Source organism: Anguilla anguilla, chromosome 16 (genome assembly GCF_013347855.1).
Source record: "Anguilla anguilla isolate fAngAng1 chromosome 16, fAngAng1.pri, whole genome shotgun sequence".
Classification (NCBI taxonomy): Eukaryota; Metazoa; Chordata; class Actinopteri; order Anguilliformes; family Anguillidae; genus Anguilla; species Anguilla anguilla.
In genome coordinates this window covers 1,215,884-1,233,984 of record NC_049216.1, presented here as the reverse complement: position 1 = coordinate 1,233,984, position 18,101 = coordinate 1,215,884, and the positions used below count along the sequence as shown (strand labels likewise).

The 18,101-nt window shown below is 40.5% G+C and overlaps 1 long non-coding RNA gene across 1 annotated transcript; it reads right to left on the bottom strand.

Annotated features, from left to right (window-relative positions):
• Positions 1 to 4,071: 4,071 nt before the first annotated feature.
• Positions 4,072 to 17,755, bottom strand: LOC118215125. The gene is made up of 3 exons (XR_004762764.1): positions 17,618 to 17,755; positions 5,946 to 6,070; positions 4,072 to 4,174 (listed from the first exon to the last, which is right to left on the bottom strand). It is a non-coding gene; the product is annotated as an uncharacterized LOC118215125 (long non-coding RNA).
• Between the last annotated feature and the right edge of the window lie 346 nt (positions 17,756 to 18,101).

Below are 18,101 nucleotides of genomic sequence, written 5' to 3'. Positions count from 1 at the left end.
AGGCAGGGGGTGCGGGAGTGGACCCAAACGCAGAGTGAAAACCCAAAAGTCCAGAAATGGGGAAAACCAAAAGACTTTAATACAAAGCACGGGGAACAAAGGGAACAGAAAGCCTCGCAGGGCGCTAATAACAAACAAAGGGAAAAACCAAAAAAATTGCGGGAAAACAAAAAATCCCAAAATCCAAAAACAGAGAGAACAGAGCGGGCAACAAGCAACAGGCAACAGGTAGGCAAAAAACGTATAGAAACAAACAGGCAAGGCAGGCAGGTAGCAAACCGGAAACAAACCACAAACTGGTACAGAAACAAAGGGTACAGAAACAAAAGGATCCAGCGCCTGAGTGAGGGAGAGGGAGACTTAAATAGGAGCGACGCAGACGAGACACAGGAGGGCACAATGAGCAATCAAGCCACAGAGAGGGAGGGGAACATGAGACAAAACGCAACTAATAATTGTATAACGAGAACCAATAAAAAAATTAACAGAACACAAAACTGAGGTGCCGCCATCTGGCGGCCCAACAGAGAAACAACACGGGGAAGACACAGAACCCTGACACTTTTCTTTTCCCAAAAATGAAGAGACCTACAAGAAATGGGTTTTAATTCTGGAGCCCACAGGCACTCCAGTATTACAGTAACCAGTGCAGTTAATAACTGCATTGCCCATTGTTTCTGAACAAAATAACTTTTTGCAGAACGTGCTGGATCGGCAGGGATGCCTACCACTAGCTAGCGACAATTAAAACGTTTTCAAGCTAAGACATGTGGAATCAAAGCCTTTCTTTCGTTGGGTGTAATGTCCAGAGTTTGAGACTGCTATAGAATGTGATGTTAGTGTACAGTAGCTCAGTGTTACAATGCTATTACAAGTTGAATAATCTTCAGGTTTAATTATACAATGGGAGCGCCTAGTTTATGTTGCTTTCTTTCATTTTGTTGGGTACTGCATGGGACAATCTGCTCTAACCAGCTCTGATCTAGCTAGCGATGAGAAACGGTTTACATACTGTATGATGTGTCTTACAGGTATGAATGTTAATGAGTGCAGGATACACACCCAACCTGCCCATGTCTGCTAAACAGCTCGCAATAATCTAACCATGTCTATTACAATTCAATGGTTCTAATTCGGTTAGAAACGTGAAAGAAGCATTAAGAAGAAAATCTGTCGTCACTTCTGGGGAATATAACAAAACTCTAGTTTCCTGGACATTTAAGAGTAGTGCAAACCAGGTGGAAATTGCCTTTTTAAATGCTTGGGGTTAACGGGTTAAATAGTGTCAATTTAAGTCTATTTAATTACCTTTGATCACCTGTGAACTCTCCTCTGAAATTGAGTGGAGGTTCCATTGAACGATCACTCTTCAGAGACACACAGCTGGGTACAGGTGACCCTGCTCTTTCTACTAGGACCCTGTGAACAAAACATAGAGACAGAGATTCCAGTTAAATTCATCTTCTTACCACAGCTCTGTCACTGCACATCTGGCGATGGCATAATAAAATCACATACACCTGAATGTGATATAATACACCCACCTACACCTGAAAGGTGACATTAACATTGAAAGGTATATTTCCCTCCTGCCCCCTAGTGGTATGGGCAGCAGCGCCCACAGAATGGGGATAAAGTAAAGATTTGCAATTTTATTAAAAAGGGGCTATAAAGACGTCACAAATTCAAGCTCAAAGGCTGCAACAGCCTCCTTTTTGGCCAACAACACCACTCGTTCCCTTATCAGCGCTAATGGCGATAAATGTCAGTAAAATGAAAGGAGCCTCCCCATCCCCCAATCACTTATTGCACACTAACCCACATCATAAAACATGTTTTTTATACTTTCCATAGTTACTTTGCCTTTGTTATTTTTGCATAAAAAATATATTCCATTTAAGCTGTCAGAACAGCACCTCAGATCACCAAAACAATCATTCAGAAAAACGTATTAAATTCCTTATGTAATGTACTTACTCTGCAGTCACTTTTGGTATATCCAATACTTGCATCTTTATGGCTCTTTTGTCAATGTAAGAGTTTCTGTAATCCCAAATGCCCTTGCTCATATTCTAGCTAAGACTCTTAGCCAGCTCAGGCATCATTTTCAACTCAATCAGTCAATCATCCACCTGAAACTTGGCCGGCATATCTGATCACCCGATGCTGTCTTTACATATAATATTTTGTTCAGTAGGCATTTGGTTATCTGAACAACGATAGGTTTACTTTAAAGTCAATCAAGTTACAGAATGAATTAAACAAGACTGTCATCTGTCAAATGAGCCCTCATTGCTGTCTGTGGGTCCAGCCATTTGCTAGTAACCTAAGTGTGTATCTGCCTCCACTCCCTGTGCGTAATGCAGATTGTGCTGACAAGCAGAGAGTGCATGCAGACTGAAGCGAGCTTGCTCTCAAAACAGCTTAGCATTGTACTATGAAATGAATTCATAATTATGGTGGATCGAAGAAAAGGTTCTTGCACTGTGATAAAAGTAATTGAAGAGCTCGAAAAAGCAAATCTCAATTAGAGGCGTTATTTCCATATTTAGAAAGTTCCGACTGGTTTGGAGAGTGTGCTCTAGAGTCTAGACCATGTGAGAGCCCCACTGGTGGGCATGTAAGTTTACTGAAGTGAATTTAGTGTTCTCCTTCTTATTTCTTCTTATTCCACATCAAGTCAACATCCTGTATGCTACTCCTACACTTTTCCAGCAAGACCTATATTTTTTTTATCTTGTAGCTTCACCTAGTTTCTTGTGCTTTTCTTGACAGTAGTGCAAATATTTTTGAGATATTTACCATTTTTCTTTCCATTTTTTATTCATATTTTATTCATGTTTACCAAGAAAATTTCCCATTGATTAACACTAGTGGAATGTTCGGAATGTGAACAACACACATGCAGCTGACATTGCAATCAGCCACAGCAGCAGCAACAGATACAGACCGTCTCTTTCTTTTGCAAAGCATCTAATGGATGAAATCTCTAGCAAAGTGAGTAATGGCAGCAGCAGCAAAGCAAGTTCAACTCAAACTAATATTCATTTTCTGTTATAATTTCTGCTAATTCTTTCCAGCTACTGTAACATTTGTATTTCAACATTCAGTATAATGTTAACTGCTGTAAGAAATTAACTCCCAAAAACATGTTAGAACTGATTCACCTCTGTTATTTATTCAAAATATGTAATTTTGAGAGCAGAAAACTTCTTTTGTAGTGTAGATAACCTGTTCAAAACGTTATCTAAAATGTGCAATTTGGAGAGGTTTTGGGATGTCTTGGAAAATCCATTGCAACATTTCACTGCTTTTAGTTATCTGCACAACAATCTGAATTATTTGATGATGTGTCATTTTATTACTGTTTTACACTCACGAATGGCCCAGAAATACTTTCAAATGATTATTGCAAAAAACAAAAATATAAAAAACAAATAAAAGCCTGTGCCAAAATTGGCTTGCTCTCCTCCTTGGCTAAATGCCAGGTTTTCAATGGGCAGGGTTCATTGGGTGTTAGTTATGTAACAAAACCCTTAAGTCCAGTGAAATTGTTCTACATATAATGTGTAAATAATGCTCTTGCTACCTGTGTGCACGCTAGGCAAGCTAAATTGAAAATGCCTAAGCACTGCCCCCTTCTCTTGATGTGGAGAAAGCAATACATTCTTTTCTTTTCCCAAAAATGAAGAGACCTACAAGAAATGGGTTTTAATTCTGGAGCCCACAGGCACTCCAGTATTACAGTAACCAGTGCAGTTAATAACTGCATTGCCCATTGTCTCTGAACAAAATAACTTTTTGCAGAACGTGCTGGATCGGCAAGGATGCCTACCACTAGCTAGCGACAATTAAAACGTTTTCAAGCTAAGACATGTGGAATCAAAGCCTTTCTTTAGTTGGGTGTAATGTCCAGAATTTGAGACTGCTATCGAGTGTAATGTTAGTGTACAGTAGCTCAGTGTTACAAAGCTATTACAAGTTGAATAATCTTCTAACTCACAGCACATGGAGACAGAGCTTCCAGTTAAACTCATCCTCTTACTGCAGCTCTAACTCATATCACATTAAATATCTGATTCATGCATTTATACCTCTTCCTCTCACTGCTGAGGGTTCCTCCTTTGGTCTTCGGCTCCTCTGAGAGATTCATTTTAGAAACAGCGCCCCCTATCTAAGGAGACAGGAACACATCAGTCCAGACTGGACCACAAGTGGCTTCCAACCCAAATTAGCCTGCAAACACACAACATGAGCACACACTGAGCACTCGCTTGGACACACAGAAACACACACACACACAATATAGCGTGGTTTTGACGGAAGTAATGCAGAATTTAAATGGGCCCTGAACATGTACTATACAGACATCTCAAAAGGAGTGATGTTACCCTTGATATGAAGCTTGCGAGCGTGTGTCCAGAAAAACAGCAGAGCGCACTAGAAACAGTGTGCCGAGGCTTGATTAGTTTCTGCCATAAACACGTGATCAATGACGTCCGAAGCTTCATTCGGTACACACAACCATATGACCTCTTTGGTTGTGTGTACCGAAGCAAAGCTTTGGCGCAGGTTTCGTGGGTAGAGCAAGCAGTTTGTGTCAGTCGTGAACTAGTGAGTCACAGTGACTGCTTTAAGAATCCGAGACATTGTGCAGAGATGGAACCAGCCAGGAACAGAGAGCGGTCTGCAGTTTGGGATCATTTTAAAATGATATCAGCAACTAAGCGTTGTCCTCCTGAGACCCAGGCGAAAATTACAATAAAAAATTACATTTTTTCTATATTTTTTGTGTTATAATATATATAGCAATACAAATGTATAAAAATGCAAATATAAAAAAAATAAAAACAATCAGTTAGGAATAATGCTTTCTAAGTGCAGTTTTACTTAATATTACTAAAATTAAAATGAAAAAAAAACTAATTTTAACTCTAAAATAATTGGAAAGACCACCAGGTCCAAGAACATGTAATCTCACATCCAAATTTATGACATTTAAAGACCATTATGTATTATAGACAAAGAGACAATTAAGCTATCATGAAGGCTTGAAGATATAACTAGAAATGTTACATCCTCCACAGAGGACAAACATGAATGTCTTTGTCCCAGAAGGATGAGAGAAAATTGTTATATGTATACATACAACAATAACCCTTTATTTCAATGACCTGTTCAATGTTGCATAAGCACCTCCTCTCCCCATTTACTAGTTATTACTCCGAAGTTTCAAGGTGGACACGATGCTGATGACTATCTTTAATAAGTCTTTTATTGAATGTCTTTTAACCTTTAATATGATCTGCTGGTTTGGTAACCTAAATCTTAAGCGCAAGAGTAGACTGGCCAACATTGTAAAATGGTTTGGCGGCACGAGAGGGACCTACACAATATTAGGCAGGTGGTTTAATGTTGGGCTGATCGGTGTAGGCTCCCTATTTTAAAATAGGATCCCTATGTTAAAAACAAACAAGATTAAACATTCTTTTATCCCAGGTGTCACTGGCTTTCTTAATAAGTTATAGTGATACGTTTTGCAGTGATTTTAATGTTTATCTGTTGTCATAAATATCGTTATTGCTATTTATTATATACTATGCTGCAGTACAAACTGCCCCATGGGGACAATAAAGACTCTAACTAACACCAAACCTATATCCTTTGTGTGATTTACCGGCACATTTATTCGGAATACCCCCTCATTAATGCAAATAGGCTACTCCAAACCATACATTATGTGGCTGTAACTCAATATAGACATTACATTACATTATAGGCATTTCGCAAACTCTCCTATCCAGAGCGACTTACACAACTTTATTGTCACATATTTTTTTACATTACATCCATACAGCTGGATATATACTGAAGTAATGCAGTATGGCAGTGTCCTACCTGGGACTCGAACCTGTGATTTATAGGTTAAAAGGCCAGCTCCTTACCTATTAGAATGGGCAAGATGTGTGATCTAAGCGACTTTGACTGTGCCAGATGGATGGTGCCAGATGTGGTGGTTCCAGCATCACAGAAACAGCTGCCCTCCTGGGATTTTCATGCAGTACAGCCTCTAGAGTTTACAGAGAATGGTGAGATAAACAAAAAACACCTTGTTAATGAGAGATCAGAGGAGAATGGGCAGACTAGTTCAAGCTAACAGAAAGGCCACAAATGAACAGCTATGCTTGTCCAAAGAGCTCAAATGTCATCTCTCAGGACCACAGTAGATGAGACAAAGGAGACTATTTAGATTCTTGAAACTGTCAATTACTCCCAGTAAAACCATTTTCCTGAAGCCATTCTACATAGCCTTTTGGCATGGAGGTAGCATCTAATTTTGGAGCATCTAATGTAGCAATTAATAGAAACTTGGTGACCCCCCGATGCAACCAAGTTCTGTAATTCTCCAACTGTGGCCACTGGATATTTCTTTGCTCCCTGACCCATCTACCTCACTGTGCATTGGCTAAGATCACTAGCGCCATCTACTGGGCAGGTTTAACACTACTCCAGGGGTTTTGAAATTATTCATATTTGGTCTCACAGTAGTAAGTCGTATATTTCTTTGTTTAGTTTTTGACCCATTTCCTTATTTTTGAAGGTCAACCACCATTTTTTTTTTGTTCATTTGTGAGTTTGTTGCTTTTGATGAAAAACGGATTTTATAAGCGTGTTGCCTCAGTTTTATACTCCAGTGAAACAGCAAGCCATGGTAGAGGACAACACAGTTCCTTAGGCCTGAGCTCAGCTTAATGTCTTATATACATGCTGGAGTAAACTTCACTCTGTTAGATTTTATTTTTAACAATCTTTAAGAGTGCCAATCATTGTGACCCCTATAAAGTCAGTATCTTGGAAGCATGTATTTTGCTAGTAGGCGTATACGATATGCTAGTGACAATTTATAGCCGACTGATATCCCTGTTATTGCGTTTCATGTAAAATTTTAAAACATTTGGCAACGTTAACTACCCGTGCTTCCAGTCAGTGTTTCGACCGCACATTTACCCATAAACAACCCCTCTAACATACACGAACATGCTCGTGAGAAATCTGGGAAAACATCCAAAAACGACCCAAATGAATAATTCATGAAAGTAGATCATTATTTTTTCTTAAGTAGCCCAATTTTATCTAAAAATAAAAAAAGTCATTGTATCATGTGTTTTCCGTTTCTAAGTTGTTGTATTTCAATTTCAACTTCAATCCAACTCAGGCAAAACGTAAATTTGCTTTGACATGGTGGCTTTGAAATCAGACGCTTTCGTGATTTTAAGTAGACCTACATGCACAGCTACATGCTGCTACCTTGTGGTTCACACAAGAAACGGCGTCTTAATGCAACTATAACCACAGTTCTTTTCAGTTCTTGCTACTATTAAAGTAGTTGCATTTATTATCCTTGAAACTTGTGCAAATTCAATAGAACATAATTAATTGGTAAGGACATGGCCACTAGGTCTTCATGAATTGAAACTAGTCAGAGTTGGGTAGCAAATATGCAAATGAATATCCTTTAAGCATCTTTTTAGCATGCTCTTGTATACAGGAGCTAATGTCTCGTTTCAAATGATAGAAGACCAGCTATAAAGCTCCATACGTGAATTAACTACCGACCACCGACTTTAACATGGCAGACATCAAGTTAATTTGTCTTAATCCAAACTGTGTGAATACAGAGCAAAAATAACATTTGGACTTCACAAACCACACAGTTAAAATGTTCGGTCTGTTTTTGTTACAGTAGCAGATGTCATAATATAGCCGACAGGCCTGTGACTTCTGTCATATCCAAATAGGTGAAATTATCATGAAATACCAAATAAATGCTAAAATAAACGTTAAAATGTTTAAAAGTTATTTGAAAGGGGTGTTTTTTTTTTGTTTGTTTTTGGTCCCAAATGGGGAATTAAAAAAAAACATATTACTCCTCGTCTACTCCTCAGGCGACATTTTATTATCTGTTTTATTTCACTAAATTAAGCGTTATTGCGATCATAGCTGCAGATTCCTATTCCTCCAAACACCCCTTCTCATCTAGCTTCTATTCTCCCGGCTGCAACGACTGAAGCCCCCAGTGAGGCTTGGCTTTGGGTCTGGTTTTACCCACATTAGTGTTTATGTGTAGCTCCCTAGAGAGAAATAAGAGCACTGATGCTCTTTAATTCAGTTTTTGGGCAAAAAGTGTAATCGTGAAATCACACACGGCAAAACAATCTATGTGACGATAAAAAAAGCAGAGTTAGAGTCCCGGTTTGCGTCCTCTCTGCATGGAGCTAGCAAGTTCCTGTGCTTGTGCTGGTTTCCTCTGGGTACTGGGTCACTGTGTCCATATACTCCTAATAAAGAAATAATTACACAATTTTGTCTACAGATGTTTAAAAGCCAACACGGAATCTCTAATTTTACACAACATAAAGTTTCCCTTCAGATTAAGAAACATCAGTGTCCATGTTCTTGCTCACAAGTGAAAACATGGAATCATTTATGATTTCTGCAACAACAATTTGATGACACTCATAGTGCAACAGTAATGCGCAAAAAGCCAAACTTCATGCTGACCAGAGAAAGCTTCTGTAATCCATCTAGTGACAAGCTATTAGAAGGCTATCTCTCAGAACTCTGCAAAATTATTATTGCTGCTTAATGTACTTGTTACACAGATTCTCTTATTTTGCCAGAAACATGAGATTATGGTTCAAACTAGCAAGCGCCCATGAGACAATAGCTCAGAGTGAAACTGAACTTCCATTACCATCTAGTGGCTGTTTAAAGTAACTAAAATACTATTTTTTCAACAGTCTTTTCTAGAACTCCACAGGAGTTCTCATGTCTTAATAATTGCAGTAGATGTGACTTTAAACCAAAATGTTTTACAAATAATCCAGACAATGTTTTATTGATCAAAAACAGTTTCCATGTCTATATGATTGCACATAGTGAATCACTGCCCATTCTTTCACTGCTCCGCCTCAGTTCCTGTAGATTCAGTGGGAAACCTGCAGTGATTAATGCACTTCAGACTGTGTTCTGCAGTGTACAGCTGCTTGGAGGCTTAAGGTAGTGAAGGGAAGTGTATGTTTCTATATTTCTGTATGCACTCTTGGCCAATTCTGCCTAGGCCTGTGGCCTTGTCCCAGTCTCCACATTCCCAGTTACCGTGACGATGAGGGAGAGGAGCGATGGAGAGCTATGGGGAGGATGAAATGCAGCTCAGGACCGTACCGACAGCACTCCTGAGAGGACCCGAAAAGCTTTGGCACCCACCATGGGGATATACCGCCCCCGTCCCAGGCACTATACTGTGCTGTTGTGTTGCGTGCTGAGAGGCCTAATTACTGATGTAACATGCGTGTGTGACCACAGACAGAGCCTCCATGCTTGTGAGATGTGACCTTATGAGGTGTGATGCTTGGAAACTACTATCAAGGCTGAGACAACTTAGTGAGTCTTTGGAGAATGCCACTGCATTCTGTGTAGTGGGTATTTCCCTGGTGCATGTTGTACTAAAGTCTGTTACAATGGGAAAATGTTGTCTGACCTGATGATTTCCTGTCTACCTCATGTACCTGCTTTGAGTGGTTCCTATCAATGCAGTGATTATTTGGCACATTGTATGGTAATCTGCATTTCTTATGGATGCTGATAAATTGTAATTTTATTGAAATTAGGCTTGGGGCTGCTGGATAGCTCATTCGGTTAAAGCACCACCCTGAGGTGCATGGATGAACCTCACAGCCTCGGGTCGAATCCAGACCGTGCCAGTGCTGACTGTGGCCGGTAGCTCCACAGGGCGATGCACGATTGGTGCTTGTGTTGCCCAGGGTACGGGAGGGTTCAGTCAAACAGGGATCTGCGTTTCATCGCTCTCTGGCGACCCCCCTTGGGCACTCGTATGACTGCATGTCAGAGCCTCTTATGAAAGGTCTTCCCCGGCATGAAAAATATATATGCGCACAAGCTGAAATGTGGTAAATGTTAAAATTAGCTTTTAATGTGTAGGCTTGTTATCATAACAAAGGTGAATTTTGTTTTAAAGCAAAGCATCAAGATTAAACATAAGGAAATGTCATGGTTCTGTCTCCATCACATGGGTGTTTGATGTAATTGCAACAGGGAAACATTTACTCAGACAAGCTCCTGTTAATAAAAGAACTGGTGTATGGCATTAGCAAACTTCTGAGAATTCTGAGAATTCCTCTGCAAGCTGTGGCATGTGTACCTCTCTGGTGCTGCTTGTAATAAAACCTGTAACTGTGGGAAACTGTTGTCTGACCTGGTATTTTCCTGTCTACCTTGTGTGCCTACTTTAAATGTTTCCTGGAAATATGTTCAAAAAATGCCCTGCCAAACCAGACTTTTAAACTTTGCAACATTAAGATTTAAACTGATCTGCCAGTGCCTTAAAGTACTGCAGTCCTTAATGTGTTCATCTGTCATTTGTACACCTCATGTTGCACACAGTTGTTCTCATGTTTTAAGCATTGCAGGACATACAGTATGGCTGTAAATTGCTGTTTCACAAATGATCCAGATGATGTTTTAACAATCAAGAACAGTTTATATATAGATGGGATTACACATAGTCTATCGGTGCTTTTTCATTGATTGATGTTACACTGCGACCACATACTTCTAAAGCATAGTACTGTCCAATCATGTTAAAAATCCAACATGATCACTCTGACATCACTTGCAGTAGTTTTTTTGGAGAGAACAGTGCTGTCATTTATACTCAAGGATTCCAAAAACAAGATGGACCCACTGCATTTTGCACACAAGGTGAGGCATAGCATTGATGATTCTCTACTTTTTTTTCAGTTCAGTGAACTCTTGAGAACCTGTCAACTTCTGCCTTGAAACTCAACCTTGGAGTTCAGTCACTTGCAGTAGTATCACAAGGCCACCAGGTGGCAGAATGCATCTTCATGTTTACAGTATTCCAACAAACTCAGAGATTTGATAGTTGTCAAAAAATACTCTGATAATTTTGGCCATTTCCAGCTCCTGCCACGGTACATAATGGTTTCATTAAATTCCATTTATCTTGAGGATGGAGGTGCAATTTCAAAGAAATTCACTGGTCGACGCACTGAAGATGCTCATTGTTTTTGTATGCAGAGGACACACACAGCACACTGATGCACACAGCCTCAGAGTACATTAACACACAGCCTGCCAGCACCCAGCCACACACACACACACACACACAGAGTACACTGATGCACACAGCCTCAGAGTACATTAACACACAGCCTGCCAGGCCCCAGCAACACACACACACACATATACACACACACACACACACACACACAGCACACTGATGCACGCAGCCTCAAAGTACATTAACAGACAGCCTGCCCGACCCCAGTCACACACACACACACACACACACACACACACACAGCACACTGATGCACACAGCCTCAAAGTACAGTAACACACAGCCAGCCAGGCCCCAGTCACACACACACACACGCACATAGCACACTGATGCACACAGCCTCAGAGTGCATTAACACACAGCCTGCCAGGCCCCAGCAACACACACACACACACAAACACTCACACACACACACACACTCACAGCACACTGATGCACACAGCCTCAAAGTATATTAACACACAGCCTGCCAGGCCCAGGCACACACACATTGTTCTCCTGATCACATGGATAGTTGGTTTGATACAGTGGTTTGTGTCTTTGGAGGCCCTACTAGACTGAATGCTTTTCTTTCTGGGGAGGCTACGCTCCTTCGGTGTGTGTAGCAGGATGCTGGCCATGTTCTACCAGATCATTTCTACATGATGAAAGCAAAATGTCTGTATAAACTGGCAGAAACTAATAAAAAATCTTTTTTTATAGATTCTCCAACCTGATGCACATATTCTAGCAGTCCCATGCCAACCACAGGCAGTGGGAATAACCAGGGAGGAACAGGGGACACCACCACGCCAGCCCAACCTCCCCCCTCACCAGACCCTATGCTGTTATGAAATGCTATCAAACTCCGTCCGCTTCTCACATACATTCCCCCACTGGCTCAGAACAGCTCGTCAGCAATTCAGTCTGTCCTCCCCCAAATTTGCCTTCTCTTTCCCAGACCTGGCAACACAATCTCCATCCACCCAAACTGGGATTTGAGTGGCCTTAGACACCCCTGTCATTTTCCCAATCGTACCCCACACCTCCCCAGCCTGTGTGCCCTGGCCTATCCGAGAGCAGTACTCTCTCCAGCACTTCCTGTTTGCTGCCTCGATGACTCTCCTGGCCACTGCTCTCGCCCTGTGATACTCCAGCACACAGTCTGGAGGAAGGTTCCTGTGCAGGACCCTGAGCGCAGGGCTGTGTGCTCAAACTACCTTAGAACATTCCGGTGACCACCACAGCACCACCTTCCTCATCCTTCTCCCTTCAGACCAAGGGACAGCAGCTGACAAGGCAGCTAACAGAACTTCAGATGATGCAGTTACTGAATCATCTATATCACCCCCCACCTGGAGCTGTGCTGCTCCAGTTTCACAGACCTGACTGAACACCTCCCAGTCTCCTTTTTCCCAGCACCATCTACCCGGGGACACCCACTCCTCCCTAGATGCTTCTGCCCCTATTTTACACAGTATTGGATAACGGTCAGTCCCTACAGCTGAATCCTCCCAGACCTCCATTCACACCCACCAGCCATAGAGCTGCACACTAAGGTACTGTCAGGTCCAACACTGATGACGTCCCCAAAATAACATTAGGCTGTGTATCCATGCCCATCATTCAGGCAAACCAATACCAGGCTATCCATAAATTTCTCCATAACAAGCACCATTTCTGTTAGTCAACTCGCTACCCCAAAGTGTATTATAGGAATTAAAATCTCCACTCCAAATCACCTTATTAGCCCTAAGCAGGAGTATTCTTTCAAGGTAATGAAGGGGCAGGTCCAAACTCTGGTTATAAAAATTCACCACTACAGCATTCCCCTGTACCCAACCACACCTCCACCACCACTCATTCACTCTCAGCGCTTACAACCACCTCTCTAAATGATAACCCATCATTCACAAAGGTGCAGCACCCTCCCCCCTGACCAACTTGTCTGCCCCTCCGCACTGATCTATATCCTGATAGGACAAACGGCAGGTGTGCAGTTAGCCAAGTTTCTTCAATGCAGAGAAGGTCAGACAACTCAGGCAACTCTTAAACAAATTTTAAAAAAAACCCTGCCCATTGGCCACCGAACACAAGTAGAGACATTTAAAAAACACCAGTTGTAAACTAAACTGTCAATCACCACTTTGAGATGCATGTGCCATCGCTGGAGTCAACAACTCTGTCAAGTCCTCCAGTGTCACTCCAGTTCTCCCTAAATGCACACCCACAGCAGTCACGGTGATTTTTTAGTGATTTGTATCAGTTTGGGCACAACAGTTAATTACATTAGCCAGAAAATCTGTCTGTATCAGGCTGTCTGTCTGGGGCACCTGTGTGTACAGGCCTGTGTGTTCTCTTCACTGACCTCCCATCCTGCCTTATTGAAAAAAAATAATGAAATAAAGCAGGAGAGACGGCCAGCCAACACTCACACATTGGCGAATGAGGAAATGCCAGCGTGTGTTGCCTCTTCCAGACTCCACTGCTGAGTTAGCTTGGCAACATGTCAAAAATACTGGGGAGAAAACTTGTAGGGGACTGAGTTTTTATGTGCATTAAAAGGGTACTCCTCTGTTTTTAATTATTTTTCTGTTATCATTTAAAAGTTACTCTTAAGAATTCTTGGAGTTGACAGCTAACATGCCAGAATAGTTACAGTATAGCCTGTAGATGACACTCTGTATCAGCAGTGATAGGAAAAACTATGGTTCTCGTGACGACGCTGTCACAAAGACTCTTTACAATGGCTTTACCAGGCCTGAACCCCCAAAAAAAGTTTGTGCTGACTGTAATTGCAGCGGCAAAATTTGCTTTCAACTCAAGAGACGTTGATATTATTCAAGGTTAGTTCATCTATTTTCACAGTTTCATTACATTACAGGCATTTAGCAGACTTACACAATTTTTACACTGTATCCATTTATACAGCTGGATATATACTGAAGCAATTCAGGTTAAGTACCTTGCTCAAGGGTACAACGGCAGTGTCCTACCCAGGAATAGAACCTATGAACTTTTGGTTACAAGCCCAGTTCCTTACTCACTGTGCTACACTGCCGCCACGGTTAAACGAATATCCGTACATCAACCCTGAAGAATATTCAAATATCAAATTGTGTAAGAATGCACATCTGAAGCTGGATTCCTCCTGAGATTTCTTTTTTCTGGCCACCGCTTGAGTGTTTTTTCTTCCCATCTGGGAGTTTATCTTTACCTCACTGCTTGTTTTTGGGGGTTCATGCCTGGATATTGCCAAATTTTCCTTCTGTTACTCTTTAAAACATAAATATCATGAATGCGGGAGAGTGAGTAACTGGATGTGCATCGTAATAACAGAAATACTGTAATGTGTGAATAGCAGGATGTGTATTATAATAACACAAATACGGTAGTATGTGAATATCAACGTGTGTATTATAATAACACAAATACTGTAGTGTGTGAATAGCAGGGTGTGTATCATATTACCAGTTTTACCTCAGTATCCTACTGTGCTTTAGCTAAACCTGCTGTGTTAGCCAAATAGCATTAACACAAAATCTGTAACAGTAACACGCCACATACTGTACAGTCTGCCCACATTTTACATTTCTACATTCACATGCACAAATCCAAACTGCTTGATTATAGAGAAAACTAAATTCTGACTTCCCTTTCCACAAAGTGAAGACTGTCCACACAAGGCTCATCATGTGCAACAAATCTGTTATTCTATCCATAAATCTCTATTCTAGAGATATAGGCTTCCATAGGCCTATTATTGCCATGTGAGAAAATCCAGTTGTTACCAATGTGTCTTAATTATTTTCTGAAGAATAAATTCATGAATAAATATGACACTAGTCGGAAAAGAAAAACTTCTGACAAAACGATGGACTGAATTTAATATGTGCATTGTTAAATAAATAGATATATCAATTACATTAATAAATAGACTTACTGAAATAAAATCCACAGATGTCAGTGCTGAATCGTCACTGTGTGTTTGCTCACGTTACTTTTATTTATTTACCTGATTCCAGTGCAAAATGAATATCTGTTAGACAGGCTACTGTTTGACAAAAAGTTTGGAATGTCTTTCAATGTTACGGTGTCAAAATGTAGCCTACACTTTTAATCAAATTACTAGGCCTGTGGCTACCATCATATCTCACAAGGTAATATTATCATAAACTATTTACAAAAGACTGAAGTAAACATAAACTTTTTAAAAAGTATTTTTAAATTACTTTTGGTCCCAAATGAAATATAAAAAAGAAGAAGCCAATTGCACCCAGACCGCCATTTTGTTGTCAGTTTTCTGTTTTACTGAATTAGGCGTGTTAATGCGATTATACTAGAAGATTGCCATTCCTCCCCACACCTCTTCACCTTCAGTTTATATTCTCTCCATCCCACTCCACAACAGGCTACTTACTCTGTTCTTTTTTCAGTTTTATTCCTTCTTTTACTCTGTCTTCTTTCTCGTCCGTCTTTAAAATGGTGTTCGAGTTTGAAACACTCCCAGGTGCTTTTGGACTTTGGACCATCTCACCCTTTCAATATGCCTTGCCCATTCACTTCCTCATGATCAGTTATGGCCCTTACGTAATATGCTAAAGTTTGTGGTGAATAATGTCTGTTAATACTAAAGTTATTTATTAGCTCCAGTTCTTAACTGACTGGTTTTGTTCATAAGTTTTGGTGTAAGGTTTGCTATTATGATGTCTGTATGTTGGTTATGTGACATTTCCAGTCATTGACTGTTTGATTTCTTTTTTAGACAGCCTGGAAGGTTATTTGTCATTTTCATGTTTGTCATCCTGGAGGCCAGGATCAAGGAATTGCGGCACTCATATAGTAAAATTATGTGATGAAGTTTATACCATTATTTCAACAATGCATCATACTTAACAATGTTCAACTGCAGAAAAAAATGGCTAAACATTTAAAGGGACAAATTTTAAATGCTTAAGCAATGACAACAGAGTAAACAGAATAGCCTATGACAGAATGAGCTGAATAGCCTATGACAAAGCGAGCTGAATAGCCTATGACAGTGAGCTGAATAGCCTATGATAGAGTGAGCTGAATACCCCATGATAGAGTGAACTGAATAGCCTATGACAAAGCGAGCTGAATAGCCTATGACAGAGTGAGCTGAATAGCCTATGACAGAGTGAGCTGAATAGCCTATGATAGAGTGAGCTGAATAGCGTATGACAGAGTGAGCTGAATAACAAACTGAGCTGAATAGCCTATGACAGAGTGAGCTGAATAGCCTATGACAGAGTGAGCTGAATAGCCTATGATAGAGTGAGCTGAATAGCGTATGATAGAGTGAGCTGAATACCCCATGATAGAGTGAACTGAATAGCCTATGATAGAGTGAGCTGAATAGCGTATGATAGAGTGAGCTGAATAGCCTATGACAGAGTGAGCTGAATAGCCTATGATAGAGTGAGCTGAATAGCGTATGATAGAGTGAGCTGAATAGCCTATGATAGAGTGAGCTGAATAGCCTATGACAGAGTGAGCTGAATAGCCTATGGCAAAGTGAACTGTCCCCCTTTCAAATGGAAAGAAAGACAGCTTATGTGAAGGGGCTACTAGAGCTTACCTCTGTTAAATTTAGTTCCTTAGTTGATCGTTCGTCCTGTGGAAACTGTCTCTGCTGTTGTCCCTGCAAGTATCAAAATGCGTGAGTTGCTCTGTGCTGTCAGTGGAACCATCGCCTGACCTAACTAGGCAACAGGTAACATTTGAATGTGCAGCCTTTTTCTCTATGGAGAATTATAAAACTGTAACACTAATGCTGCATTGCTTGTGTAGCTCTGTATTACCAGTTTGACCTCAGTATCCTACTGTGCTTTAGCTAAACCTGCTGTGTTAGCCAAATAGCATTAACACAACAACTGTAACAGTAACATGCCATGTTCTGTACATTCTGCCACATTTTACATTTCTACATTCTGCACAAATCCAAACTGCTTGATTATAGAGAAAACTAAATTCTGACATCCCTTTCCACAAAGTGAAGACTGTCCACACAAGGCTCATCATGTCCAACTGAACTGTTATTCAGTGCAAAATCAGTGTCTGTTAGACAAAACTACTACTGTTTGAAAAAAGTTTGGAATGTTATTGAATGTTACAGTTGCAGGTGTCAAAATGTAGCCTTCACTTTAAATAAAATTACTAGGGCTGTGACTACCGCCACATCTCACAAGGTAAAATTATCATAAACTATTTTTTTTTTAAACTGAAGTAACACATAAATATTTAAAATTATTTTTTAATTACTTTTGGTCCCAAATGAAAAATGTGAAAAAAAGAAGCCTATTGCACCAAAACCGCCATTTTATTGTCAGTTTCCTGTTTTGCTGAATTAGGCGTGTTAATGCGATTATGCTAGAAGATTCCCGTTCCTTCCCACACCTCTTCACCTTTAGTTTATATTCTCTCCATCCCACTCCACAACAGGCTACTTACTCCGTTCTTTTTTCAGTTTTATTCCTTCTTTTACTCCCTCTTCTTTCTCGTCCGTCTTTAAAATGGTGTTCGAGTTTGAAACACTCCCAGGTACTTTTGGACTTTGGACCATCTCACACTTTCAGTATGCCTTGCCCATTCACTTCCTCATGATAAGCTACAGCCCTTATTGGGATGGCAGGTATGCCATCCCGCCAAGTTACGCCTTGGCGGGGCATGCCCCATACCTATACAGCACAGAGAGTTTGGCACTTTTCAGGGTTCCCCACAGAAATAACCACAACAGCCACAGACACTCAGCCCTTAAAAATATTACATTTCGTACATTCTGACCCCATTTCAACAGATAGAATTCATAAAAAACTTCACATGTCCACACAATAAAGCCCCAAACTAATGGGGATTTTGCGTTTTCTCCTTCTTCTTCTTCTTCTTCTTTTTCTCATTCTTATTTTTCCTGCCGCCTATCCCACAAACAAAATGT